The following is a 27,613-nucleotide window of genomic DNA, read 5'->3' on the forward strand; positions in this document are numbered from 1 at the left end:
TCTTGTTAGCGCTCAGCAGTGTTTCTCTGCCCACCAAGGTGCCACCCTGAAAATGCCCCAGGCCCTACCAGGATGTTTCCATCTGTGATCTGGAGCAGGCCTGGATTTGTCCAAGGGAGAGCTGCGGACCAGAAGCCAATGGCTCAGGATGGACTTTTGAACAGCATTTTCAAATATCTGATGGATGTTTGTCATGGTGATTTGGGATGAGAACTCAGAATTTTCTTGATGAATTTGTGGAAATTCCTAAAATCATAAAATATTCTGTTTTATAGTTATACTTACAAATGGAAATTAGTACTTACTATCTTAGTAGTAGTCTTTTTTTTTTTTTTTTTTTTTTTATCGGTACCAGGGACCGAACTCACGACTGCCTGCTTGCAAGGCAGGTGCTTATGCCGCTGAGCTAAATCCCCAGCCCCCCTTAGTAGTAGTCTTAAAAAGCACTTTGGGAGTATTTACCCAGAATTACAGCATATAGCTATAGTGATGCAAAACAAATTATGGAGTAGCATTTGTATACCATAACATGCGGCATCCTGCCAGGGTTAATAATAGTACACAGAGCTGGGGATGGAGCTCATGCCTGTAATCCTGGGACTCCTGGCTTAAGGCTGGAGGATCACTGCAAATTCAAGGTAAACCTCAGCTACATAGTGAATTCAAGGATAGCCTGAAATACATAGCAAGACATGCCACAAAAAAACCAACCCTGTTGCCTCCAAAAAATCACACAAAAGCAGTATTACACAGGCTCATGCAGAAATGGTTAAAGACCTAGTTAATAAGTTCCTAAACTTGTTATTTCGTGACACACCAATGGACTCAAGATTTGTACAAGGTGTTGTGATGGTTCCTTTTAGCAAACAGAAAATATACTTCTGGGAAAGTCTGTGATGGCGTTTCTAGAAAAGACTGGCATGCAGATCAACGAATGGGTGGGAAGGATCTGCTCTGAATGTGAGCAGGACTGACCAACAATCCAGGGTCCAATGGAACAAAACAGTGGGGGGCAAAGCTTGCTCCTCACTCAACTCCAGCTTGGCTCTTCTGAGCAGGTACCGTTTTCTGCTGCTGTCACCTGGGGACACCAGGCTGCAGGCTCCTTAGCCTTAGAGTGTACACTTGCACCTATGGCTCTTCAGCGAGCCTTTAGGGCTTTGGCACTAGTCCAGGGCAGCATCATTGGCTTTGTGCTCATTGTGAGGCTTCTTGGATTTAGTGGCTATCAACTTTCCTGGATCTCCATACCACAGACAGCCACTGTGGGACTTTATAATCTCGGGTCATATGCTGTTTCAGTTTGCCTGGAGAAACATGGGTACAATTGGTCTACCCCACACATGAGCTGATTATTCATTATTACACTTGCAAGAATGGCACTTGGAATAGACAAGACCAGAAGCATGGCTGTCCTAGCTACTTTTTACTGGTTGCTGAGATAAAATACATGATGCCCAAAGTTGGGAAAGGAAAGGTTTATTTCTTACAATTTTTGGAGGTTTCAGTCTATACTCAGTTGGCTCCAAGGCAGGGTGGCATGGAGGGGCTGCAGTTCATGGTGGCTGAACTGCAAGGCAGAAACTGTCAAGAGAGAGACACACACCTTCTTCCTGCCATTATATTACATGCTGGCTCCACCCCTAGGTGGGTGTAGCACTGACACCATCAATTTAAGCGCTAGACAATGAACCAATCACAAATGCACATTCAAATGCATGAGGCCTGGGGGCCACCAAGGTAAACCATGACAATGGCCTTGTCACATGGCTATGCAGCCAGCCAGATAGGCTGTTGAGGTTGTATTGGTTCTCTGCTACACATCTCTGACCTGCTCCCTCATCTTTTGACTTTGAGTACCAGCCTTGTCTACTGTTGCTTTTGGCCTCACTCAGTGATACCTTTACATTCATTCTTGGCATCAGTCTTTCCTTCATTTTCCTGAATTTTCAAATGACCTTTCTTTTAATTTGATGTAAGATATATAAATTTCTTCAAAGTTTCTTAGAAGGAATTGCCACATGAAAATACTTCCAGCCATCAGTGATGAACAGGATTCAATGCATAAATGTTAATGTGCTTTGTTCTAAATTTGGGATGATTCTTACGCATTTTGTTGACTTACTGTCTCCTAGAATTCCCCAGTGGTACTGAGTTCCAGGTGTCAAGAGCAGTAACTGACATGATAGGTACAGCCTTCCATGATTCCTTTCCTTTTCTGTCTTATTTTGACACTCCCTATGACTTCTAGGGTAGAAGGTTTTGGGAGGCTGCAGTAGGGTGAATTGTGTGTTATTCTAAAAGTCATATGTTTGGAGAAGTTGTCACTGCAGAGGTAATGGAGATAAAATGAAGTCATTAGTGTAGATTCTACTTTTGCATGAATTTGGACATAGATACACTAGAAGAAATACCATATCAAGACACAGGGGGAAACCAGCTGTCTAGAAACACAGGAGAGGGACCTCAGAAGAAACCAATCCTTCCAACACGTTAACCTTGGGCTTCCCGCCTCTGGAACTGTGAGACAATACATTTCTCTATGTGAACTACCCAATTTGTGGCAATGTAAGGAAAAAAATACAAGTTAGTTTCCCAATAAATGACTTTCTCTTGATTCTTTGTCTTGAAGTCTTTTTAAATAGGAACCACAGCAAGAAGACGGAGATTCCTTTAATCCTCACAACTTTAAACACCAGACTTTCTTATCTTTGTTAACATATAAAAAGGTAAAGCCCAGAAAGATAGAGGTGAGGGAAGCTTTGCAGTTGGTTCTGTCTACATCAGAGATCCATGCTCTTTTCTACCCAGCCTCATTATGAAGCCTGAAGATGACTGTTCAGTCTCATTCACAACCCAGATGCAGAACTTTGGCCTGGGGATGGCTCTTTGATGACTTCTATGTGGAGCAGGTAGGCCATGGTTTTGCCTTCCAGAGAGGGCATGCTTGGGGTGGCAGTGCCTCAGATCACCTTGTGACAGACAAAAATTGAAGATGAAGAGACAGGTGAGCAGAAGAGGTTTTAAATTCCACCATTTATGCTTCTACTCTTGGCTGGTGTCATAGTCCTTCAAAAGAGAACAAAGTATTCAAGTTTGGAAAGCAACAAAATATTGGGAAAGTACACCCAGGAAAAGGAGCCTTTTCTTTATTTTCTTTCTTTCTTTCTTTCTTTCTTTCTTTCTTTCTTTCTTTCTTTCTTTCTTTCTTTCGTACTGGGAATTGACTTCTTACAACCTCTCATTTCCCAGGTAGGTGCTGTACCACTGAGCTATATCCCCAGCAAGGGAAAGGGACTTGACCTTTTCCATGTAGGAAGGGCTACAGACATACTGATATCCTGAGCCAAGAGTAAATGCAAGCAACTGAACCCTGGAGATTTTCCAGGAGAAAGAGAAACAGAGGCAGGGATGCTGGGAGTCAGTGGTGCGATCTGGCCCAAGCAGAATGTCTCTATGATGCAAAGCAAGCTGGAAACCGGCTATTTGGTGAGGAGGCTGACAATCCCAGCATCCTAATGTTTGTGGACCTGGAAGATTTATCATGGGTAAATGGCTTGTGGTACTTAGAGACAGATGTGGCCTTCCTTCAGCAATGCAGCCAGATCATCTGTTTTGCTTTCTTCATAAATATGTCTCTCTGAAAGTCGACAGGGAGAGATTTAGAAATAAAAAAAAAATTATTCTTTGGGCATGAAAGGCTTAATTTATCACTAGCCTTTTCACCAAATGAAAATGATTTGCTTTTTTTCAAAGACTGCTGAACAAATGTTTCAAAAAATTTAGTAGATTATTGCAATTTTTTTACCCACTTTCAAAGAATTTTTTCATGAAGACACAGATATTCTGAAAATGTTTTTATACATGTGTCTCTGGAGATAGAACCTTTGATTTAATCAGCAGTTTCATAGAGGTAATCTGTTTAGAGAAAGATATGAACTATTTAACTTGGTTAGTTGCTGCCCTTTGGAGCTAGGCCTGAGGTGAGGTGTTTGGTGGGCTCTAAAATTGCCCTGAAATGTTTATTTCTGTACTGACCGTCCGAAGATGCTGGTGTTCTTGTCTACCACACAAATCCCACACTCTATCAAGATGCAAAGGAACAACACCTTTCAGACCTCAACATCAACAGAAAACAGACATCATCTTGAGAGTTAGGATATTTTTCCTATGTATTCTCAGACTCTTGGTAAGTACTGTATTTCCTTCTTGTCACTGGGAACCTCAGATGTGTCATAGTTTGGGTATAAATTTTGTGTGCTGTGATTTTGTTTTATTCCTTTTTCTTTTATCTCCCCGTAGCTCTCATCTGACTCTGTGTGTTCCTTCCTTGTTGGGATTTTCAAGGCTCCATCAGATTTCTTTAGACTAAGGTGCAGTCTTGGAGGTTGTGTGCCCAAATCTCCATTCCAGAACAAGATGCTTACTTCCCACAGGCCACGGGTGCTCCCTGCTGGCGACTCAGAGGTGACCCTCTCTAGGAGTCATCCTGTCTTTTCCTGTCTCATCAAAGGCAGACCAGTTCATTCCCCAGAGAATGTTTGATAAAGGGTACAAATGTCTGGCAACTTTACCTTTGTTCAGGACTACTGAGGCTCTGAGGTCCTTGGGAGATTCTCTGAGGACTCTTGCACCTGTCCACCACATTGCTTGCCAGTGGCTCTGTACCTGATTCTGCATCTCTAAGTGTGCTTCCTGGGAGAACTGACCAGTAATGATTGGCATCAGCAGTGGGCTGACAAGGCAGGCTCTAAAATGGGGTTTTAGATATGGAGACCCACTGGAACCCCATCTCTGGGGATGGGTAATTTCTGACTATGCCAATGTTGTACTGTTAAACATCACAGAGGAGCTTGCCTGGGGAGCCAGAGAAAGGGAATACATGAAGGGTGCAGCATCTGAAGCATTTAAAATCTGGCAAAGTTAAAAGTTATTGAACAAAGGACTATAGATTGGATGGGTGTTGATGGGGCTATGAATGCACTGGAGAAAGACAATGAAGGGCTGAGGGTGTCTCATCACCAGTTTATGGAAAAGTGTGAAAATGGGGCCTCCTTGCCTTAGCAACTTTATTTTATTTTTATTTTTAAAGTCTGAATGATCCAATCCGAAGCCTCTGGTATGCCAGGCAACACACTACCACTAAGCGCCATCCCCAGCCTGACAACTTTAAAAAATGCATATTTGCTGCAGAAAGAATACAGAAAAAGCCCCAAATTAGACTTTGGGCTTAATTATGAGAGTAGGGCTCCAGTTTGGAGATAGGCATGCAAATATCAGGGTTCTCATTATGGTAGGTGTGGGTCACCGAGGTTGATGAGCATTCTACATTGACGCACGCAAATATCCCAGATTTCCAGATTGCCCTGAATCCCTCAGCCTGTGACATGGATATGGTCTGCCCTGTTAAAGTCTAGCACTCTTCCCTTTCTTAAAGAGGGTGCAGTGGCTTCTGTCTTGCAATACAAAATGTTTCCTCACTCTGCACCCCTTGGAATCTACACTGCCTCTTCTTAGCCTTCAGACCAAAAGTAGGAATTAGATACAAAGCTAAGCTGGCCAGCTAAAGGCTACACCTGCGAAATGAGGAAAGTTTCTCTACATGGAGAAGCTGCAGGATCTGGTCTGGTTGCATGGACGAGACTCAAGTTAGTATGTGGGAGAGTAGATCCTCAGATTCCGGGTTGAGGGAGGTGGTGGCAGAACATAAAGTTGGATAAAGAATGGCTTACTGGTTGTAGAGTGCTTGCTTATAACAAGGACTAGCATTTTGGTCCTTACAATCCTGTTCATGATCACAAACTCAGTCAAAGGGTACCTTCCATTGCCCCTGCTATGCCATACATGTATCTTTGATAAAGCAGATTAACATGGCCCCAGGTTTATTATGTTGCTGACCTGGTGAATAAGAAGAAGGGCAAGAAGCAGCCCAAAACAGCAGTATTGCCCAGAGCATCTTAACTCTCTCTTCTATACTCTGTCTTGATGTATTATAAAAGGACCTGAACCACACTGGTAACAACACCAATGGTATCTTATTGATTGGACCAAATGTACTTTGAAGACAGCCAAGACCCATAAACTCCAGGGGGCAGGTGAACACTAATACAAATACCCTATGCAAACTTAGTAATCTGCCACACTGGTAGAGCTTGTAGGGTCTGGTGCTTCTGTGCATACTGTGGTATCCCCTGCGCAGTAAAGGACAGATTATTTCATCTTGTATATCCTATCACCAAGAAAGAAGAATACTGGTTGGTCATTGTGGGTCCTGGAAGCAGCATATCCCATACTAACCCATTTACCAAGTGACTGGAAGGCTTTCAGCTTTGATTGGATACAGAGAAGAACAGGGCTGCAGTAAGCTGAGGTCTTAACTACAGCCTCTTTACACCCTTGCTCTCCCCATCCCCATAACAATGTGGGGAGAGATACTATATAGAGTCAATGGAAGCCCCAGAATGAGAATCATAATGTAGACGAAAAAGATGTCCTAGGACAAGGACATCTTCATCAGAGAATTATCCAACATTTGAAAATATCTCCTGACCTTCCATTGGCCCTAGCAGACATGGAGCACCCATCATTGGACATCAAGTCACCAAGTGGCCAGAACTTCCTACAATGATCTGGATTCTTCCTGACCCACTGACTTTTATGATGGAAATGATACACCTGGGGTTGGGTGCATGAAAACTCAGATGGAATAAGAAGCCACACAAGCAGGTGGTCAGGCTTGTGTGTCATCTCTCACTGTGAAAATTCTGAATCTCCTTAAACCCATTCCTGAGGTTGTGTGTGGAATCCTCAGGACAAACCATCAAAAGAGGCAGAATGCTAATGCTCCTCTCGCCATGTGGGTGAAGGGTGAAACATGGACCGCTGCTATATTATGCTGCACTCAAAGCTGACTTTGAGAAACAGTGGTGAAGAACATCCATCCAGCAGGCAAGTCTTGAGTAGTGCATTTGGGAATGATCTCCACCTTAGAGGATTTTACTGTTAGTCTCATTGATAACAAGTGGATCATTCATTATTTAATTACAAGGAAGATTGGGAGATTAGTCATCTGATAAGGGGCAATCAAATTGCAGTCTTAACTCATCCCCTGAGAAGAGTGTATGAGCCCAACACAGGGTTATGGCTCTGCTAGAAGGACGAAGGAGGATGCTTGCTGGGCATTCAAACCCCCGCATCCACTGCAGAGGCTCTAGGAATGGATGAGACTTATGACCTTCCTTACACCACTTCCAAAGTCAATACCACATTATCCACACTTGCCTCTTTGTCTTAATAACATAATAGTGATCATTGCACTATTGGGTTCTTATCATCTTTTATAGTAACAGGAAGTCTGAGAGCTTGCAGCTGGGTGTGCATATGCATGTTAGTGGTTTATCAATTTCATTGCTGTTTTCATCATGGCTAATTACTCATGGCATTTATTGATGCTTTTATTGATTAACTCTCACATGTGTTGGATGGACAGGGAGATTATTACGGATAAGATTGCCCTACTTACCTGTGATTTTCCCCTTGGTTGGTATAATATTTCTCCCTTTCCATCTCTGGTTTTTCTTCTCCTCAGATCCACTTACTTTCTCCAGATATAAGCGGTCTCCAGATATAAGCACACTTCCTTGTATCCTGCTTGGCATCTTCATGGCTGATGCCCTTATTGGGTCTCCTCCATCTGTACCTTGCTATGCTGGCTGCCACAGTGAACACTGAAATTGGAATAAAAAGACAATTGCTGGAACGCAGGACTCCCCTTGGTTTGTTCTTTTGAATCAAGTTCTTTCATCTCCTTGGGTCCTAGATGGGTCCCTAAAAATCAAAGTAAAGGTGAGAATGTGAGCACAGTGAAATGACTGGGATACCTCAGAACCAGGAGTGTTTAGGACCTTGGTTCTCCTCAAATGGATGCTAATCATTTGGAGTTGCATGACTCAGTTTCCCTAGGAGGATTAACACAGTTTGACATGCCATTGATCCTCAGCAAGTACTCATTGATGGATTACCATGGCATCAGTTTCTCTTTATGCAGATAAAAGGAGGCAACACTTCAAATAACATGGAACAACTTAAAAACTGCTTTCTCAAACTTTCCTTAGCAGTGCTGTTACAGTGGATGGCCCTGAAACTTGGATTTCACTCCCACATCACTGACTCTGTGACCTGGGAAATGAACTCAGTCTTGAAGAACTCAGGGTCAGGAGGAAAATACCTCATGGTACCACAGCAGAGTCTCTTTACGCAGGAGTTGGTGCTGCTCAGTCTCACACCCTTGATGCCATGCCCTGGAGCCACCCTGACACTCTGCGTTGTTGAGTTCACTTGGAATGACTTGAAGACTGGAACTGTGTTAGTCTGTGTTCCATCATTATGATGGCAGGCTGGGGTCATCAACCTCTAAGAAGAAATGTTTTATTTTGGCTTATGGTTTCGGAGCTTTGGTCCCTGGTGGGTTGGTTCTGTTGGTTTGGGCCTGTGGCGATGCAGCACATCATGGTGGAGCAGAGTGACTCATCGCATGGCCAGGAATCAAGAGACAGTGAGGAAATGGCAGGATCTCACCACCTCTTTCAAAAATGGGCTTCAGGTGACCCAAAGACCTCCCTTAGGTCCCACCTCTCAAAAGTGCTGACACTTCCCAATGGTGCCACTGTAGGGAACCAAACCTTTAATGTATGCTTTTTTGAGGGCAGTCTAGATCCAAACCACAGCAGCTGCCATGTCTTACTCTCCCATGGTGGTCGTGCCTACCAGGCCTGTAGTACCTCCTCTGTGACCCACAAACTGCCTAATTCCTTTGCCTTTCTTCACTTCTTCTTTCTTTACTCTTCACTGAAACCTGCTCTCTGAACTTTCTGGGATTTGTAATGTCTCTTTTGCCATTTTATTCAAAGTTTTAGACTCAGTGAGTCTCTTCATTAATTCTACTCACTGAACCTCCAAACCAGGGGGCCACACATAGCAGAGATAGCCCTTCCCGAAGCAAATTCTGTGCTTGATTTAAACTCAGGCTAGGTTACCATAACACTCGCTTGATGAAAATGAGAGATAAGCTTTAAAAGATGCGTTTCCCAGTAGTAGACATTTGGCTTCACTGGATGAATGAAACCAAGATGTGGAGTAAAATTTTGGAGCTTCTGGTACTTCTGTGTTTCTGTTTCAGCAAAGGCCATGGGTGGGACAGCATAGAGCTCTGTGTTCTCCAGGCTTTAACTCTCCACTCACCTTTTCTAAGACCCATTTCCTTGCTGTTTTATCATTTTTATTGCTTTTCTTTGGACCATCTCCAGGTCTTGACGTTTCTCTTAAAATGTAGAGGGCACAAACCAGGTAAAGAACGCTAATGAGGAGGGGAACAATGTGGAGCCCATTAGAAGGATTAATTCCTGGCCCCTGCATAGGCTGCTAATTCATTCCAGCTTTTTAAGTCATATCCAGAGGCTCCCTAGCAAGCAAGCACTGTCCTCCGTGACCCAAGGTATTTTCACCGCTGTGCTGCTCACACGCCTGTTACAGCTCTGACCCCTGGAGTTTGGTTTTGCTTCCAAGTCTTATATTTATCTGTACCAAGGAGAAGCTCTTTCATTTTGAAAGATACCCCTGGACTCCAGTCTTGCCTAACTAGCTGCAAACCCGCCATTGTCTCATCAGGCTAAGCCATGAACATGCTGAAGGCAGCTTCTTGCTAGGCTTGAGAGAGCATGGAGGTGGGCAGAACTCTGCCCAAGGTGCACAATCGCTGGGCCAGTCCAGTCCTGGACCAGGAAACAGCCGCACTCACACACATCCTGAAACATTCCTGCAGGAACGATGTTGGCCAGGCCAGACAGCAAAACACAGCTGTTGTCACAGCTTTGCTGTTAAGAAAGTGGTTAAAAAACAAAAGACAACACATCATGCAAAACCTGCACCTTGCACTTTCCTAGTTTTCTCTTTCAGTGAAAGCGGAAAGCATTGATTTATATAAACACTAATGGCTTTTACTATGACTAAGCAGGATTTGTGTGCGTTGTGTGTGTATGCATAGTGCTTCATTTAATATTTTACACACTTCTGTAATGTGTACTCTCATGAATAAACCAGCGCTGTTTGGTTGAGATGGGGGAGGTCTCAGGGTTAGAAGCAATGGTGTCATGGCCAGGCCTTCCTGACTCAGGACCATGAGATGCACTGGATTTAGGGACTGGCTCTGGGCTTCAGGCCAGGAGTTCTATTTGTCACAATCTCTCATTGGCCTCCTGCCAGCTTCAGGTCTTACACACTTTCCTTGTACTGTTAAAAACTATTTTCCCTGTATATCTCTCCAGGTTGTTATGGAGATCGGCCAAGGCCGTGGGTGTGGGTGTTAAAGAGGATTTGTACATGGCAAAACATTCTACAGGAGGCAAAGATCAATCATTAGTGTAAACAAAGTTTGTTAGCACACTGCAGAATAAAGCCCTAAACCAAAACAGCTTAACTGTAGTACAAATGTTTCTTTTGCATGCTAGATACAGAACTTTCTGTCTAAATACAAAAACATTAGTCACCCCCAAAATTAAACCCTGAGAGAAAAACTTGCTTTTCTCTCAAGCTCCTGCAAAGCAATAGTCTATACTTTTTTCCTCTGTGGGCTTGTATATTCTGAGTTTCTCATCTAAATAAAATCATATAATACACAACTTTGTATATCTAATTTGCTTCACTTATCAAAATGGTTTCCTCATGTTGTGGCATGTGTCTATAGTATGTCATTTATTTTTAGGGTAGAATAAAATTTTATCATGTGAATATATCACATTTTGTTTGTCCATTTAACAGCTAATGAATTTGAAGTCATTTTAGGTATTATGAATGATGTTATGAACAGTGATATACACATTTTTGAAATTAGACTTTTATGACACAAGTTATATTTTTATATTATGCTTTCACAAATGTTATTTTCATTCTTTTGAGTATATTCCTAGAAGAGGTGTCACTAGGTCACATGACTAACTCTATATTTAGCATTTTGAAGAATTACCAGAGTGTTTCCTAAAGTAGATGCAACATTTTCCATTCCCACAGAAAGGACCAAGGGAGCACACTTCCCACATCCTTAGCAATGCTAGCCTTTGCCCATTTCATTTAGAAATCAATTTATTGTATACATACTAAAAGGTGTAAAGTATTACCTCCTTGTGGTTTTGATTTTCTTTATTACAATTATAAATGACATTGACAGCTATTGTATGCCTATTAGTAACTGGCATATACTCTTTGGAGAAATGTCTGTTCAATCCTTTGCCACTTTTAAATGTATGTGTTAACACTGATGAGGTATGAGTGGTACAGATGTATGTGATATATATACGTGTGTGTGTGTGTGTGTGTGTGTGTGTGTATGTGTGTGTGTGTATTCTAGATCCTCCTCAGATATATACTTTATGAATATTTTCTCCCACTGGTAGATTTTCTCTCTCTGTCTCTCTGTATCTGTCTCTCTTTCTTCCTCCTTGCCTCCATCCCTCCTTCCCTCTCTGTTTTGGACACAGGGTCCCACTGTGTAGGTCAGGCTAGCTTTGAACTCCTTACATAGCCCAAATTGGCCTTAAACTTGCTGTCACCCTCCTGCATCAGCCTTTCAGAGGAATCCAGGCATGTCACCACGCCCAGCTATTGTTTTCTTGATGGTGTCTTTTGTATCAGAACATTTTAAATTTCAGTGAAGTCCAATTTATGTATTGCGTAACTCAAGGTCACAAAGGTGTATACAATTTTCTCCTAAGCCCTTTATATTTATTGTTGGGAGCCGCGGCCGACACCGGTCGCCTTACTTGGCGGACGTAGGGCCTGTGGGTGGGAGCGGAGCCTGAGCTAGATTGCCCCTCCCATCGAGTGAGCCAAGTTGGCGCCTGCTTCCTGCCCCCTGATTGCCCTGGCGACGTAAGCAGCCCGCGCAATAGAATAGTCTGCCTAGCAACAACTGATGTTAGCCAATCAGCCCGCATCGCGCGCTTTGAACTGATTGGCCACTGTTACCCTATAAAAGTAAATGCCTCTCCCGCCACGAGGGAGAAGCACAGAGAGAAGCACAGAGAGAGATAGAGAAAGTCCACCGGCGAGAAAGGGCTGGTGACAGAGCGGAGGCCTCGAGGGGCCCACGCGGAGATAAATAAAGGCAAGATTGCACACCGCCAGACTTTGTTGTGTGTCTTTCCTGCCGGCCGGGAGCGACCCCGACAATTTATAGCTGTTATTTTCAGAGTTTTGATTATTTTGATTGCTTTCTGTATATGATGTGAAGTAGAGATCCAAGTTGTGCTAAGAAACTTTGTTTTCTTCTCATTGAAAAGTCTTGGAATCCTTGTCAAAATCAATTGTCAATGAATGTTAAGCATAGATTGATTTCTAGGTTCTCAATTCTATTGCTATAATCTTTATGTCTATCACCACAAAAAATTCTTGTTTACAGCTTTGTAGTGTATTTTGAAATTGGAGCATATGAATCCTTTAACTTTGTTGTTCTTTTGCAAAGCTTTCTTGGTTATTCTACTTATCTTCCATTTCCATATGAATTTTAAGGTCATCTTGCAGTTTCTCCAAAAAATATCAGTTGGTATTTTGAGAAACATTGAATATAATCTGTCAATCAATTTGAAGAGCAATTGCCATCCTAATAACAATTTTCCCAGTTACCGTATATGATATTTCTCTACATTTGTTAGGTCCTCTCTATTTTAACAAGGTTGTGTATTTTTCAGTGTACAAAGCTTTAAATTCTTTAAAGATTTTATTATTAAATTTTTTATTAAAGAATCATTTTCTTAGTTGTGTTAAGAATGTGTATTGCTGTCACATAGAATATAATAATTTTGCATTTTAATATTGTATCTTTCAAACTTGTTGATAGAACTGTGGGGGGAGGAGGAGGACTGGCGGCAGCTGAAAAGATAAGAAGTATGAAATATAAATAACCTTTATTTTGGGAATGCACGGAGAGACACCCTCGACCCCCTGGGCATGGCATCTCCACCCCAGGGCTGGGATCTCTCCGTGGAACACGTGGAGTGAGGCACATAAGTAGCCTCTGCTTGGGGTGGAACCTAAGGGGCATTAGGGATGCACAGGTAGCCCATTGGTCTTAGTTTGGTGCCAGATGCAATTCCTAAGGGTAGGGGAGATAGGAGCTTCCTGGCTTTACTGGCTACAGTTTCCGGCATGGGCCAAAACCCTTTCACTTGTAGCATGTGTTTTCCTTGGAGTATATTTTTACAGATTTTTAAAGATTTTCTATATTCAAAATTCTGCCACTTGTTAAAAAATAGCTGTACATCTTCCTTTTCCCATCTAGATTCCTTTTATTTCTTTTTCTTTCCTGAGCAGAGCTTGTTAGCAGCTCGATGTTAACTAGAGATGATAAGAGCAGACATCCTGGTCTTCCTTGTTCTTTAAGGCAGGAGGCTTCACAATCACAGACTTAAATTATAGTACAAAGCTAGAGTGATAAAATCAGCATGGTACTTGCAAAGAAAAAAAAACAGACAACCATCAGTGGAACAGATTAGAAGATACAGTCATAACTACAATCACACACAGTCACATTTGACAAAGGAACCCAACATGTTCACTGGAATAAAGACAGCCTGTTTAATAAATGGTGCTGGAAAAACTGGCTTTCCCAATGCCAGAGACTCAAACTAAACCCATGTCTATCACCAGCACTAAACTATAGTCAAACTAGACCAAATATCTAAATACTAAAACAGAAACACTAAATCTGCTGGCAAATGAAATAGATAGAAATCTTGAAGATACTGGGATAGGTAGAGAGTTTGTGAACAAAAATCAAGCTGCATCTCCACCCCAGGGCTGGGAAATACTTCCCAGAATCAACAACTGAGTTCTCATCTTAATAAAGTTTTTGTATGCCAAAAGAAATCACCAATGGATAAAAAGAAAACCCATGAATTAGTAAAAAATCTTATCCAACTGTCCTTCAAACAAATGACTTTTATCTAGAGTGTATAAAGAATTGAAAAAAAATCAGACCAACCCCAAATTCAAAGACCCAACTTAATTTATCTGAGATGAATACACACTTCTCAGATGAAGAATACAAATATCAAACAAATGTATGAAAAATGTTCAACAACATTTGTTCAGTGGCCATTTGAGAAATTCAAATTTAAACAACATTGAGATTCCATCTCACTTCAGAAAAGAGTAGCTATCATTAAGAAATCAACCAATAGCAAATGCTGGCAGGGCTGAGGGGAAAAAGTTGGTGGGAGTATAGACTGGTGCAAGCACTGTGGAAATCAGTGTGGTGACTGCTCAAAAATCTGAGATTCAAGGTCCCATTTGACCCAGCTCTGGCCATTCTGAGTATCCTCCCAGAAGAATTAAAAATATCATACCACAGTGATGTAAGTGCACCTATGTTTATTGCAGCAAAATTTGTAAGAGCTAAATTTTGGAAACAATCCAAATGTCCATCAACTGAGAGATGAATAAAAAAAGATGTGGTATTTCTATACAATGGACTACTATTCAGCTATAAAGAAAGATAAATTCTAGGTTGTATAGGTAAATGGATACAACTAGAGACCATACTCATAAGTGAAATAAATCAGATTTGCATGTGTAAACACTGTATCATCTCCCTTGTATAAGAAACTGAAAGATTAAATAAGATCCATAAGGTAAAATAGATACTGTAAAAGGGAATGAAAGCACTCAAAAGGAAAGAACAACTAGGATGGCGAAAAAGAAAAGGAAGGGAAACACACACACACACACATATATGTATGTATGTATGTATATGTATATATATACAAATATACACACACACAAGATAGCTAAGTTTCATGGTTTATGTCAGTGACCCCCAGGCCTCATGAGTTTGCATTGTGCATTTGTGATGGTTCATTGTATAGTGCTTGGATTGATGGTGTCAGTGCTCCACCCACATAGGGGTGGAGCCAGGATGTGATGTAATGGCAGGAAGAAGGTGTGTCTTGCTCTTTGCTGGTTCCTACTTGCTGTTGGCAGCCGCCATGAACTGTGGTCCAGTCATGCCCGCCTGTCTTGGAGCCAACTGAGTGTGGACTGAAACTTCCAAAAACTGTAAGAAATAAATCTTTCCTTTCCCAACTTGGGCTTCAGGTATTTTGTCTCAGCAATGAGTAAAAAGTAACTAAGAAACTAAGATAATTTTACTACTGATCTTATTAGTTCAGAGAAAGAAACTGTGATTGTTAATATTGTTTGATCTGTTTTGCATACCCATGTCTAGTAATTTGAGCACCTATTTTGAAGATAATATGCAACATAGTGACTATTAATTTCCTATCAGCTTGTTTTGAAATCCTATATCATTTTATTGTTTTTTTTCTCTTAATCTCTTTAAAACAAAAAAATAGATATATTTGGGTGCTATAATTTTTAATTCTTGAGTATTTCTTTTACTACATATTTTTAAATTTTTTAGTAATGACCCTAGGGGCTGAAATAACCCAGTAGCTTATTACAATCTAGTTTGTATTAGCATGAGCTTCATTACAATATTATACAAAAACTTTTGTAATGTGAAATTACACTCCTCCATTTCTCCTTTGTGCTGTTACACAAATTGCACCTTGAATATCTTGTACCCCTCAGCACATATTTGTAATTGTTTCCTGATGTAGATTTCTCTATAAATCAAATAGGGGATACAAAAAGCTATAAGGAAAATTACATTTGAACTCTGTTTTTTTACTGAACTGTGTAGTTACCTCTACAGGTGTTCTTTATTTCTTCATCTGGATTTAAAGTACTGCTTTTTCATTTCAGTCCAAAAGACTTCTCATAAGGAAGGTCTAGCAATGGGTTCTTTCAGATTTTGTCTTTAAGAAAGTATTAATTTCCTTTTCATTTTGAAAGACAATAGTGTTGCATAGAGAATTCCTTTTTCTTCTTTTCTGTTAGCAATTTGACTCTTTCATGTATCTTTTGGGCTCCATGGTTTCTGAGAGAAATTAGCCATTAGTCTTCCCGGGGATCTTTACACATAACTTGCTTATTTTTGTGCTCTCAAGGTTCTGTTTTTCAGCTGTTTTACTGTGATGTGTCTGGTTGTATAGCTGTTTGTGCTTGTCTTAGCTACAAAAATTTTTTTGAGCTCCTTGGATATGTAAATGAATGTCTTCCATCACATTTAAGAAATTTTCAGTCATTATTTCTTCAAATATTCTGATTCATTCTCCCCTTTCCTTCTAAGATTCTCCTTACGTATATGTTGGTTTGCTTGCCGGTATCTCAAAAGCTTTAGGGATGGTGTTCATTATTTTTTTCCTGCTTCCTTCTGCCCTTCAGATGGGACGTCACTGACCAATCTTTATGCTTGCTATTGCTTTCCTGTGCTTATTCGAATTTGCTGCTGAGCCTCTATAGTGAATTCTGCTTTCTATTGTACTATTCAGATTTAGAGCTTCGGTTAAACTATGTCATTTCCAATCCTGTGTGAATATTCTATGTTTGTTGAGGCATTATTTTTGTATTTTTCTTTAGTTTTTAAAACATGATTTCCTTTACTTCTCAGAAAACATTTAAAATGAATGATTTGTATTCATTTTCCTAGAATGTTTAAGGCCTGTGCTTCTAGAGGGAAGCTTGTATTCCTGATGACCCCAGGCTGCATCAGAAATGTAGGTTGCTATTTTTAAGGCTACTGCAGAACTGGGAGATTGGGAATGAAGCTAACGCAAGCTAAAAGTCACAAAGCTCACCGCTCTTACTGGGATTCCACTGATGCCCTTCATGCATGTTTCCTGAATAGCTGAAAGACTTTGATTAAGAGTTCTGAGCAAAGTGGATTCTAACAGTTTTCACCAACTTTTCTACAGTTTTTTGTAGACTTTTCAGCAGTCCTTACTCTCCCATGAGTACTAATTTCATTTTATAAATAAGCAATCTAAATACATAGTTGTCAAATGATCATAGCTCTTCTGGAATATGATTTCTGGGATTTAAGTTTTGGATATTCTACTTACTCTTTTGTAGCCCTTGGCATGTTACTTAAATTCTCTGGCAGAAATTTTCTTTTATAAACTGGGAATGTTAACAATTTCTCCTAAGTTGGTCATGATTAGTAAGATGAATTAGTATGTGAAGAAGTCGCATGAGGATGCTTAGCCCAAAATATGCAGTCTACACTGAGATCTCAGTACAGTCCTGCCTAGGTGACAGGTCAACTTCCACACTGAGTTGGTAGAATTATTACTGAACTCCCAGAGGTAACAAGTGATTGACTCTACTCATGAGTTGTTACAGAGCGCAGTGAGAATGTATGCAAATCATCACCTTGTGACCAATAGCTGCTCTTGAAGGGGAATTGTTCCCACAAGTTGTGGCTCTCTTCTCTGTAATGAGTGGATGATAGAAACTTCCTCTAATATTTTTATTCAAAAAATTTTAGGTGAGCATGTATACTTGGATTCAGATGTATTTTATTCCTGCAGAAGAAATAAGGTGAGATTTTGTTCTGAATTTTTGCAAAACTCAAAGCCAGAGCTGCCCACCGTGGACCGAGGGACCTGGCTGTGGATCCATAGATCAGCATGCTTTGCCTGGTGTGGGTGCTCAGCACGTTTGGGTTTTAATTATGAGACTCGAAGATTTTTTCAGAGAAGGTGAAAAATGAAAGCACAGTGAATAGGGTGAAAGCAGTTGATCCGGATCAGCTGAAAATGGAGCAGGTGGCCTCCATAAGTGCCAGCTGTGCCCGATGGCTGGTTTTATTGCCAGCTTATCATGTTGGCCACGGCTATTTTTGCCATAGTTTGCTTTAGTCCTAACATTGTTGTAAATCTTCCTGTAAAATTGCTCTAATGCAGCAGAAATCCTGTGGAATGAAACGGGAAACTTCAAGAATCAGCTGATTATAGTGGAATGAGAGGGAGGCTGAGCTTGCCCAGAGAGAAAATATCGGAAAGCCACGGGGAAGCAGTGGGCTGTCTCATGGCTTACTGGAGTTTGTCCTCTCTGATGTGGTTGTAAGAAGAGACAGCACTTACAGCATGCTTCCACCAGGTGGCACTATCAAAAACATTTCCTGGATCCTCCTTTTCTCTAATTTATTAAAAGCTAGTCAACCTGTTTTTAAAGGTGGAAATAATATTTATTTTTGGAGGGTGCTTATCATATCATGTTCTTTACTTTTTGTTTTTGTATGTCTATTTTAAATAAATAGAATGCTTTTCCCAGGAGATATTTAGCTAGATTTTGTGAGACACAAGTGTGAGCTAATCATCCTAGATTGTTACACATTGTATCTTATGACTTACATTAGTACACTTTGTATTTTGGTCTCTGTAATTAGCCTGAATGTATACAAGCTTCTATAGAAATTTTCTAAGTGTTTTGTTGTCCTTGCCAAAATGTGAGGGGATTATCAAATAGTCCCTGTCCATTCATTCTGAAGGCTGGCTGCTGTCTCTGCCCCCATTTAGTCCTTTCCGGTCCCCAAAGCCCTGGGTAGGTTCTTGTAGGGGGATCCCCAGTATTCTTAAAGTCATGCACTAATACAAATTCAATAGTTGGGATCCAGGAAAGCAGTCCTTGGACAATTCTGCTTATACTCTTGCTATTAATTTAAAAATTATCACAACATTTAAAAAATAATATACACAAAATGTTTAACGAATAATATGGCACCTGTTAAGTGATCAGTGCGTGTAGGAGAAGAAAAGATTTTTAAAAACCTGTATTTAACTCACATCTTTTCAGTAGAAGCACCAAAGAAACTTTTTGTCTATGTCAGCTTTGTAACTTTTCTAAGAATCAGAAAAGATGAGAGGAACCAGGAACTGAGATGTGGTGTTAATTATTTATTATTTGTATTGGATCTGGGCTTTGCCTGTTAGCTGGTGCCTTTGATGTGGATCTGAGGGAAGTCCTTGAGGGTTTAACCCAGAGTCTTTGTACTGAGCTGTGTCTCCAGCACTGTCTGTCTGTCCTTATCTATCGATCCATTCAGGGTCTTGCTAAAGTGCTCAGACTGGGCTTGAACTTGTGTCCTTCCTACGTCAGGCTCCCAGAGTACTGGAAGTACAGGCATGTGGCCCCATACCTGACTTACATTGAATTTTCTTTTAATAGTGCCCAGAATTCTCTAAGATGAGAATAAGGGCCTGAATGTGGAGGGATTTGGCAACCAATGGAGGCAGACCCTTTCATGCTTCAGTGTAGCCCAGAGAGGGCAGAGCTCACTCTGCATGCATGGAGGGAAAGTGCACTGGTGTTTGAGCGATGACAGGGAAGTTCTCACCTCACTGTCCCTTTCTCCATAGTCATGTCTGTAAAAAGCACTGAAGTGGTGGGGCTAAGAATGAGGGAGAAGTTGCCTGTGAATAGTGAAGCCCTGAAATTACTATTTTATCAGGAGGGAGCTCTTGATGATTGTTTCCCTTGCACGCTGGAGCTGACAGACAGCCTTTACTGAGTTGTTGATCCTTCCTGGCAGGTGTATGGTCCAGCAGGGAGCTGCCTAATGAGCTGGGGCTCCATCTTGTGAGTCCCCCTCCACTCCAGCCTGCGGCATGCATGTCACCTTGGTGAATCCCAGCAGGGACTGGTGAGTACCTTTTCCAGCTGTGCCTGTCACGAGCCCTTTGTGCAGCCAGTGCTGCAGTTTTCAGGTCAACTTCCACAAGGCCAGCTGGGCAGCCTGGCAGGACCACCTTTAGGGCACAGGCCCCGGAAACCAAAGCAAGTGGCAGTGGTGGAAAGGCTGATACGGTGGATATGTAAGCCTGTGACATACTTGTTTGCTATCATTATCAAGCATTATGTACTATCCCTCATTCTGCAAGCTGCAGCACGGGTGGTTTGTTCAGGCCAGCGTCGCTGTAAACATGTGGACAATCCATTGTGCTGTGATGTTAGGACAGCTTGATGCTAGCAGGCAACGGGGATTTTTTTGTCTCCCTCAGGACCTTATGGTACCACTGTGATATGCACAGTCCCTAGTTGATTGATAGGCTGTTAGGTGGTACCTGACTGTATTTTCTAAGCCTTGAATGGTAATGTCAATATTCCAAGTGTCCCTGGGTCAGAAATATACAGAAATGACATTTAGGAGCTTGCATAAATGAGAGGATAAAGTGGCACTGGTTAAATAAAATTCATCACCTGGGCCTAGATTTTGCGGCTGCTTGTGTAGATTCTGTTAGTGCTGTTCACAGCACTCTGGAAACCCTGCTCCCTCTTGTTCTGCGTCACGCTGTCCTCCTGATTCCACAGTAGGGGCGTGTTCCTTGTTTTATTTGAGAGTTTTGTTTTTCATGGGAAGCGGAAGGAATCCCCAGACTCTCCTGGGACATTTATAAGCACAGAAACTGGAAGTATCTGGGCTCCTCCTGAGGTGAGCTGCAAAGGGGCAGGGAACCTCTCTTTGGAGGTCCTGCCCAAGCAAGGCTTTTCAGATGGGCACTGCTGCGTGCTGGTTTGGGGTATGTGAGTATGCACATGTGTGCTTTTGGGGGACACACACATGTTTTGTATCTATTGCTCTAAAAGGGCAAGAGAGCAAGGACCACAGACCAGGTGTCTCCTGAGCCCACTCTACCTGCCCTGATGAAAGCATTATAGTCAGATCAGGCACACTCCACCCCAGGCTCGGCTTGCTCGCGTCTCCTAGGACTGACTATGTGATGGCCTCCTGTTTTGATCACTGCTTCATCACTAGGACACAGTACGCAACACTCACAATTTAGAGGAGGAAAGGCTTATTTTAGATCACAGTTTGTAGAGGTTTTCATCTATGATCATCTGGCTATCAGGAGAAACAGCATAGTAGAGGGGCATGGCAGAGGAGAAACATGGCAAACAGGGAACAGGGAGAGATTAAGGACAGAGGGAGAGAAATAAAAACTTTCCAGGCCACAACCCCAGTGACTAGCTCTTCCCGTCTTTACCTCCCAAATCAGATTTAGCTAATCTCATCAGAGGGACTAGTCCACACTGATGAGTATCATACCCCAAGGCCCAATCACCTCCCAAATCCCCACCTAGGAGGACATCAGGTTTTGGGGGTACATCTAGACATCCAGATATAAACTCTAATACCTCTTCAATGGTCCTCTCTAATGTCCTGTGTGTGACGTCCACCTTGGGGCACAAGGCCAATTACAAACTAAAGATTTGAACATTTAAGTAGCAGCAGGGGCCAGATCCTGGTTTTGTGGGGCCTTGACCTTAGGCTAGAGGAGGATCCTCTTTAAAGAAATGAATACAAAGTTATAAAGTAGTACAATGAATACGGGCAACAAATCTGTACAATGGAAAAAAGTCAGAAATCCACACGATATTGAAGTGTACAAATATTACAAACATCACAAGTTAACAGTAATTTTTATTGTCCACCTGGCATATTCTGCAATATTTTTCTCAATCTTTTGGCTGCCTTTTATTTGCTAGCAATTTTGTGGTATTGCTTGCTATAGACAGAATAGTAAGATAATTTAGTCTTTTCTGTGGTTAATTAAATTTTTTATATTGGTAATTCGAGAAGTGTCTTTTAACTTACCAACCAGCTATATTTAGGACACAGATACAATCGCTGGCTATGACAGATCAATGCTTTGGATTATGGCCAAATAAGTCAAATTTCTTTCATGAATCATCTATGAGTAATGAGTTTGGAAGAATATTGCAAACACCAGCTTCTGGTTCTACACATTTTTTCCTACACTAATTATAGGCTCTGGTGTTGGGGACAGTGGCGAATGGCCATATTAGGACATGGTCTCTGACCTTGCATCTTGGTGTCAGGATGCTGAGTAACCCCAATAGTGAATAAACATGTATCCCTGAAAGCTGTTCCTACACTGTGACCTCATCAGGACCTCAACTCCATGAGGAAGTCACTGAGAGAAATCTGTTCTAGTTAAGTCAAACTGACTTCCCCACAACTCAACTTGCTCTTAGCTGGAAACCAGAAAGATTCAGGTGCCACCTGTCACAGTGAGAGACTGAGGTCACAGATGTTGGAGAAAAGGAAGCAGAGGTTTAACTGATTGAAGTTATAATATGTTATCTTTGAAAACATCACACAGTTGACCATGTGCACTTACAGTCAAGGTCCGAGGAGTGGTTTCTGGGAGAGAGACGCCCTGAGGCATAAGTGTCACCAGCCTCTTGGTAGCTCTGCTCTGTGCTCAGGAAAGGGTCTGCTCTACTTGGCATCATGGACAAAAGGGATGAAGAGCAGGGTCTTTTGTCTATTTCCTTATTGGTCTGTAGTTTTCATTCCATATGATCAATTTCATTCATGTCTCAGCTCAAAGATGAAACACGTGCCTGCCTTTGCTAAGCCTGAAATATCATGTAACCAACACTCATGAACTCATCTGGATGAGTGCTTGGAGAGGTGACAGGAGGAGATGTGTTTGTTTAAGAAAGGAACTTGTTCACTGATCACTCATTTTTTTAGTAGAAAAGCCTGGCTGAAGGTGGCAGTGAATGACAGAGATGAAGCCCACAGCCAAAGTAAAGTAGCACACTGCCTTCAATGCACACTAATGATTAAAATTACATCACAAATTAGTGTAAATTGTTGCACAGAGTGAACAGAAGGGCAGAGGTTTAGAGAGTAGTGGAGAGTAGGTACCATACCCTGTAGATTTACGGTAAAATGTTATGCTGAATTCTTTAATGCACCTGCATCTGTTAGTCATTGCAGCTATGTTCTCTAGCCTATAAGAGACAGTTTCCTAAGCTGAAATATGGCACCCTATTGCCAGAAAGGCCCCAGTTGGCCATGTTTGCATTTGAGAGGGTTCCGCTTCAAAGGCCTCAACTGATATGGGTCACTCACATCCTGGATGGGTCATGAGGGGAGTGGGTTGGAAGACAGCTGGTGGGTGGAATGGTCATAGGGCTTCCTAGCCAGGAGGAGGAAATGGGGTCATTGCTTGTCAGGAGCTCTAAAAGAGGACCAGGTCAGAGTGTGCCCACCCTAAGGGGGAAGGTATAAATAGGAAGCAAAGCTTCATGGGTATCTGGTCAGAAAGGAGGATTTTGAGGTTAGTGGACAGTGTCCCATGGGCAAGAATCTCTACAACTTGGAAAAAAGGCAGCTATTGGCAATAAGACCAGCATAAAAACAGTAGTGTCTCAGCACTGGGGACAACAGTGGGAGGTGGAGCTCCTGTGGAGACAAAATGCTTGGTACTCTTTTGGCTTCTCTGATCCTTTACCTCATGTCAGAGGAATGGAATGACAGTACTGACACAGAGTGGTGATGAGGATTAATGTGAGCTACCCAGTTGGAGTACAGCAACAATAGTGTTTATACTAATTATACCCTGGGGTTATTTTGACTGTGCTAAGTGCTTTTACAGAAGACAACCTTGCTACTCAACTCATTGTTATCATTACTGTTGTTACTATTATCTGTGGTTTTGGATTGTATCAAAGTGGCGTAAGATCCTTGGCGCCCCCCACATACCTCCTCCAAGTCCAGATGGCTGAATCTTGCAGGTGTCTGCTGCCCACACCTCCAGGAAACCTGCAGGGCATGCAGCCCATGATGAGCCTCTGGAAACCTCTTTTCTAATAGGGGGCGGGCCATTAGGTTCAGGAAGTCCTTGTGGCTCAGTGTCTAGGGGAGGCCAGGGAAGAAAAGGAAGGGTGGAGGGGAAGGAAGTCCTCATTTATTGAGTGCCTATTGTACAGCAGTGACTCTGAAGAGATAAAGTGCTGTGTATGTTACCATGTTTATCAAAGCTGTAGTTAGGGATTGTTATTTCCATACCAAAAAGAAGAAGGAAAATGGACGCTTTGTGAAGCCCTTTGCCCAAGTGCGAAACTAGACCTAGGATCAGACTCAAATCTGCATCCATCTGGATCTTAAGTCCATGCACCTTCCTTTAGGTCAGGAGTGCAGAAGGCTGCTTATTCCATTACAGACTCAACATACACAAAATAATCTTTGACTCAAATGAGAAAGTAAATTCTAAGTTCATTTACCTTGAAAACAAGTAGGGATTTTGAATGGACGTAAACTAACCCTAACCCTATCCCTATCCTTAGCCCTAACCCTAAACCTAACATTAACCCTAAATCTAAACCCAATTTGTTAGCCTTTAATAGGATGTCATTGAAGAAGCGTTTTCTGGACTTTTTAATGTCTGAGCATCTCTAAGGCTAGTGACACATACACAACATATGTAATCTTATGTTGATTTGACATATTTCTCTTATCACAAGCAAATGGAATGCAAGAGAAAAGCAAATATCTCAGTCTAGAAAAAAATCAGCACCATAAACAATCCTTTAGAAGACCTGTATCCCCAGAAGGCATGAATGTATTTAGTAGAAATTAGTAATGAGTATCATAGCTATGTAAACACCTTTGTCTCTTAATTTAGTTTTGTACCAACAGTATTTTTAATAAAACCTTATTTTTTTTACAGAAAACTTAACATTTTCATGATTAACAATGTAGACACATCACAATAATATGATTAGCTACATCCATTGGGGTGTGTCTCACATAAGGCTATGGAAACTATCTGGAATCCCATTAATGAACAAAGACCAAAATGAGATATTTCCAAATAGGAGAATCCTGTCCAGTAATTTTTTCAAGCTCAAGAGGGCCTCATTTTGTCTTAGTAAAGTTATATGACCTCTGAGAACCAGATTATAACAATCAGCACATTATTTTGACCAATGACTCTCAAGTTATTGTTTACAGACAAGAATACGTTCTGTATTTGTAAAACCAGTCTCAGCAACATCTTGATCAGCTGGTAACCTGGGTGGAAGCAGGTCCTACATTCTAATGACATTTATCTGTAAAAATTTAAATTATAGATATGTGTTTTTAAAATCCAAAAGGCAAAACTAAAACCAAAAAATGTTGAACTCTAACAAAGCAGCTGTAAGTATGGTAATCATTCACAAGTTGGATCAATGGATGGACAAACAGACATAAGACATTTTCTCTCTAAAACTGCAGTGCTCTTAGATGTATTAGGCCAAGCTGAATTACAATAGCTTTTCTGGAAGACTACTCAGAACTTTTGTCAATTAACAGAGATCTCCTGCAATAAGAATTAGAAGGAATAAAATGCTTTTACTTGTAATCAATATTTTTTCTGTATTTTTTTTTGCCTTAAGAATTTTGGTAACTCTGTGCCCCTGTCCTTGGTTTGGCCTTTGGCTCAGTCACTTCTACATCTTCTGTCAGACCTTTTTCTTCTAGCAGCATTCGTGGGACCTCCCCCTGCAAGGGGCAGCCCCAAGGCAGCTCGTATTTTTCTTTCTACTTTATCTTCAGCTGTCTATGATTTAGGGTTTATTTTGTCTCTACACGGACTAGTAGAACTGAGTAGGATGCATCTATATTTTAAACAAGATAAAATATCTCTCCCCAGGAGAGGAAGGGGGCTTTCAGATAAAATTAAACATGAATGAGTGAAGAAAAAGCCTTTCCAGTTATGACTTGATTGAAAAATGAGTCACCTTTTCCCCAGTGACCCTTTTTACTGAGGTCTGATGGCTGACAGGAAGGTCAGGGTTGAAGAGGAACAAGAGACATGTGCCAGTGTCCAGAAATGGGTTGGTTTTATTTTTCTCTGTAGTCATGATTATTGGGGATCCTCCATGGAGATGAGACTTGGGCCAGAGGGAACAGGCAGGGAGTGCTCCCTGGACCCTTTAGTCTTGTTAGGTGAGCTAGGAAGAGGAGTCTGAGCTCTGGAGCCTTCACCTCAGAGGGGAGACCTGCTTCCAGTGGCTGCCTTTGTGGTCAGGGCATGGTGTAAGGGGCCTCTTAAGGCAGTGCCTCTTCAGATGGCCTGGCCTTTCACAGCAGTGGCAGGTGAGTTTAGTCATGGAACTCTCCTAGGAGCTCTGAGAATCAGACTTAGGGTCTCTTCTTTTTAACAAAAGCAGCAGTTTCTTTTTGGTCTTTTTGTTTCTGCTCCTTGGCTTCCTCTCAGTGTCCATTAAAGAATTCTGAGAAGGCAGTTTTCACTCAAGTATCAAGTAAGCTATCTGTAGCAACAGCTTTCTTGTGTAACTTTTTCTTAATATCCGGGGTTGACTGGCTCATAAACTCATCTTTAAGAATAATCTGTGTTTCTACTGCCTCAGGAGGTATAGACTTATGTTTCATCATTGCCTCTCTAAAACAATCTAAGAGGCAGAGGGTTTTTTGTCTTTTTCCTAATAAACATTTGACAATTTAAAACAATGATATGGCTTGGTTTTTGTCTTTTTTAGACCTCCAGGAATACATACCTGAAATTGTCTTTTACACCCATCTCCCATCTGGATATTAAGCCAGCAGGGCTCTTGGGTAGAGGCCACTTCTGCTCTAGTGGTAACTGGCTGTTCCCTTGGGTGCCTATTTTCTGGCTGTCTAAAATTAAAATCACATTCATCTCCCAATATATTAGCAGCAGGTAATGCTGCTTGTTTCTCAGTAGAAGTTAATGTTTAATTTAAGAGTACATTACATCTCCCCAGTTTACTCTGCAGGTCTAAATAAGTCCTCAAAGGCCCCAGTTATCAGGGCATCTGAAAACTTTCTTAGATCTTATTTGATCTGCTGTAAAGCACTAAAAGGAAAGGACATATGAACCTCGGAAGTCTATTATAGCTTGTAATTATACTTTGAGCACAAATAAATATTTCTTAATGTAAAGAAAATTAGAATATGAGGTAATTCTAGCCAGTTTTCCTCTTTCTCACAGTGCAATTCTATTTGTAAAATAGCATCATAATTAATACTTCCCTCTTCATTCCCTTTTGACTCTAGAAGGTAGGAGGCCATGTGTGGGTGCAGAAAAATATAAAACGACTCTTTCAGCATGTAAGTGTCTAACATCTTCCATGCTTAAGAATACATTCCAAAGGAGTAAGAGAGTTTGACACTGAAGTCCTTGTTTCTGAAATGCAAGTGAAAATTAGCTGTTCCTGCAATTTATACTTGATTTCTTAGAACTTTAGGAGTTATTATCTCTGGAGTTGATTCCACTTGATGGCAGGTGGCTGCCACCTGAAGAAAGACCAGAAGATAAAATTTGGCCAGCCTGTCCACCTTTGTTCTGGTGCATAATTTTATATCTTTTGGCAACTCAACTTTTACTCCAGCAGGTGTCTTTTACAAGCACAATATATAATTGATCCCAGTGGTAATAGCTATATTTAAAGAAGGATGCATTGCTTAGTATTAAATGATTGTTTTTTAGAAAGAGAGACAGATCACAAAGCACCACTTTTTATCCTGTATAAAGAGATCACCTTTACAGATAGTCAGAAGCAACAATTGACTTGAGGAATTTTGCCCTGGGTCCTGTGGCAAAGAAGTCTCCAAGACAATTGTGTTATCTATTAATCATCCAGGCAAGCTTTCCTAGCAACAAGAGATGGCTGTACAGTATTTAAAGTCTATTTTACTGTCTGAAGCTTACTGTTTAAGATTATGTTTGTCACCTAGGAACCACAATTTACAAATCAGTAAAGGCACATTCATCAGTTTTTCATGTACATGAAAGAAGAAAAAGGCTGACTAAAAAGCTGCTGTTTGCTCTCAGTACATGTAAAGTATGAATGTAAATTACTTTTTCTGATAGCTGTT

At 41.3% G+C, this 27,613-nt stretch overlaps 1 long non-coding RNA gene across 2 annotated transcripts in view; it reads left to right on the plus strand.

The window, feature by feature from the left end:
- The first annotated feature begins 15,010 nt into the window (after positions 1–15,010).
- The window catches only part of LOC134476237 (uncharacterized), a 74,460-nt gene continuing 61,857 nt past the window's right edge, over positions 15,011–27,613 (plus strand). For both annotated transcript variants that reach the window (XR_010047810.1, XR_010047809.1), the window contains exons 1-2: positions 15,011–15,105; positions 19,484–19,594. This is a non-coding gene — a long non-coding RNA (uncharacterized LOC134476237). The remainder of the gene's footprint in view (positions 15,106–19,483; positions 19,595–27,613) is intronic.

Source organism: Cavia porcellus, unplaced genomic scaffold (genome assembly GCF_034190915.1).
Source record: "Cavia porcellus strain 051 isolate PalLab524CR breed Dunkin Hartley unplaced genomic scaffold, mCavPor4.1 scaffold_6, whole genome shotgun sequence".
NCBI classification, from domain to species: Eukaryota; Metazoa; Chordata; class Mammalia; order Rodentia; family Caviidae; genus Cavia; species Cavia porcellus.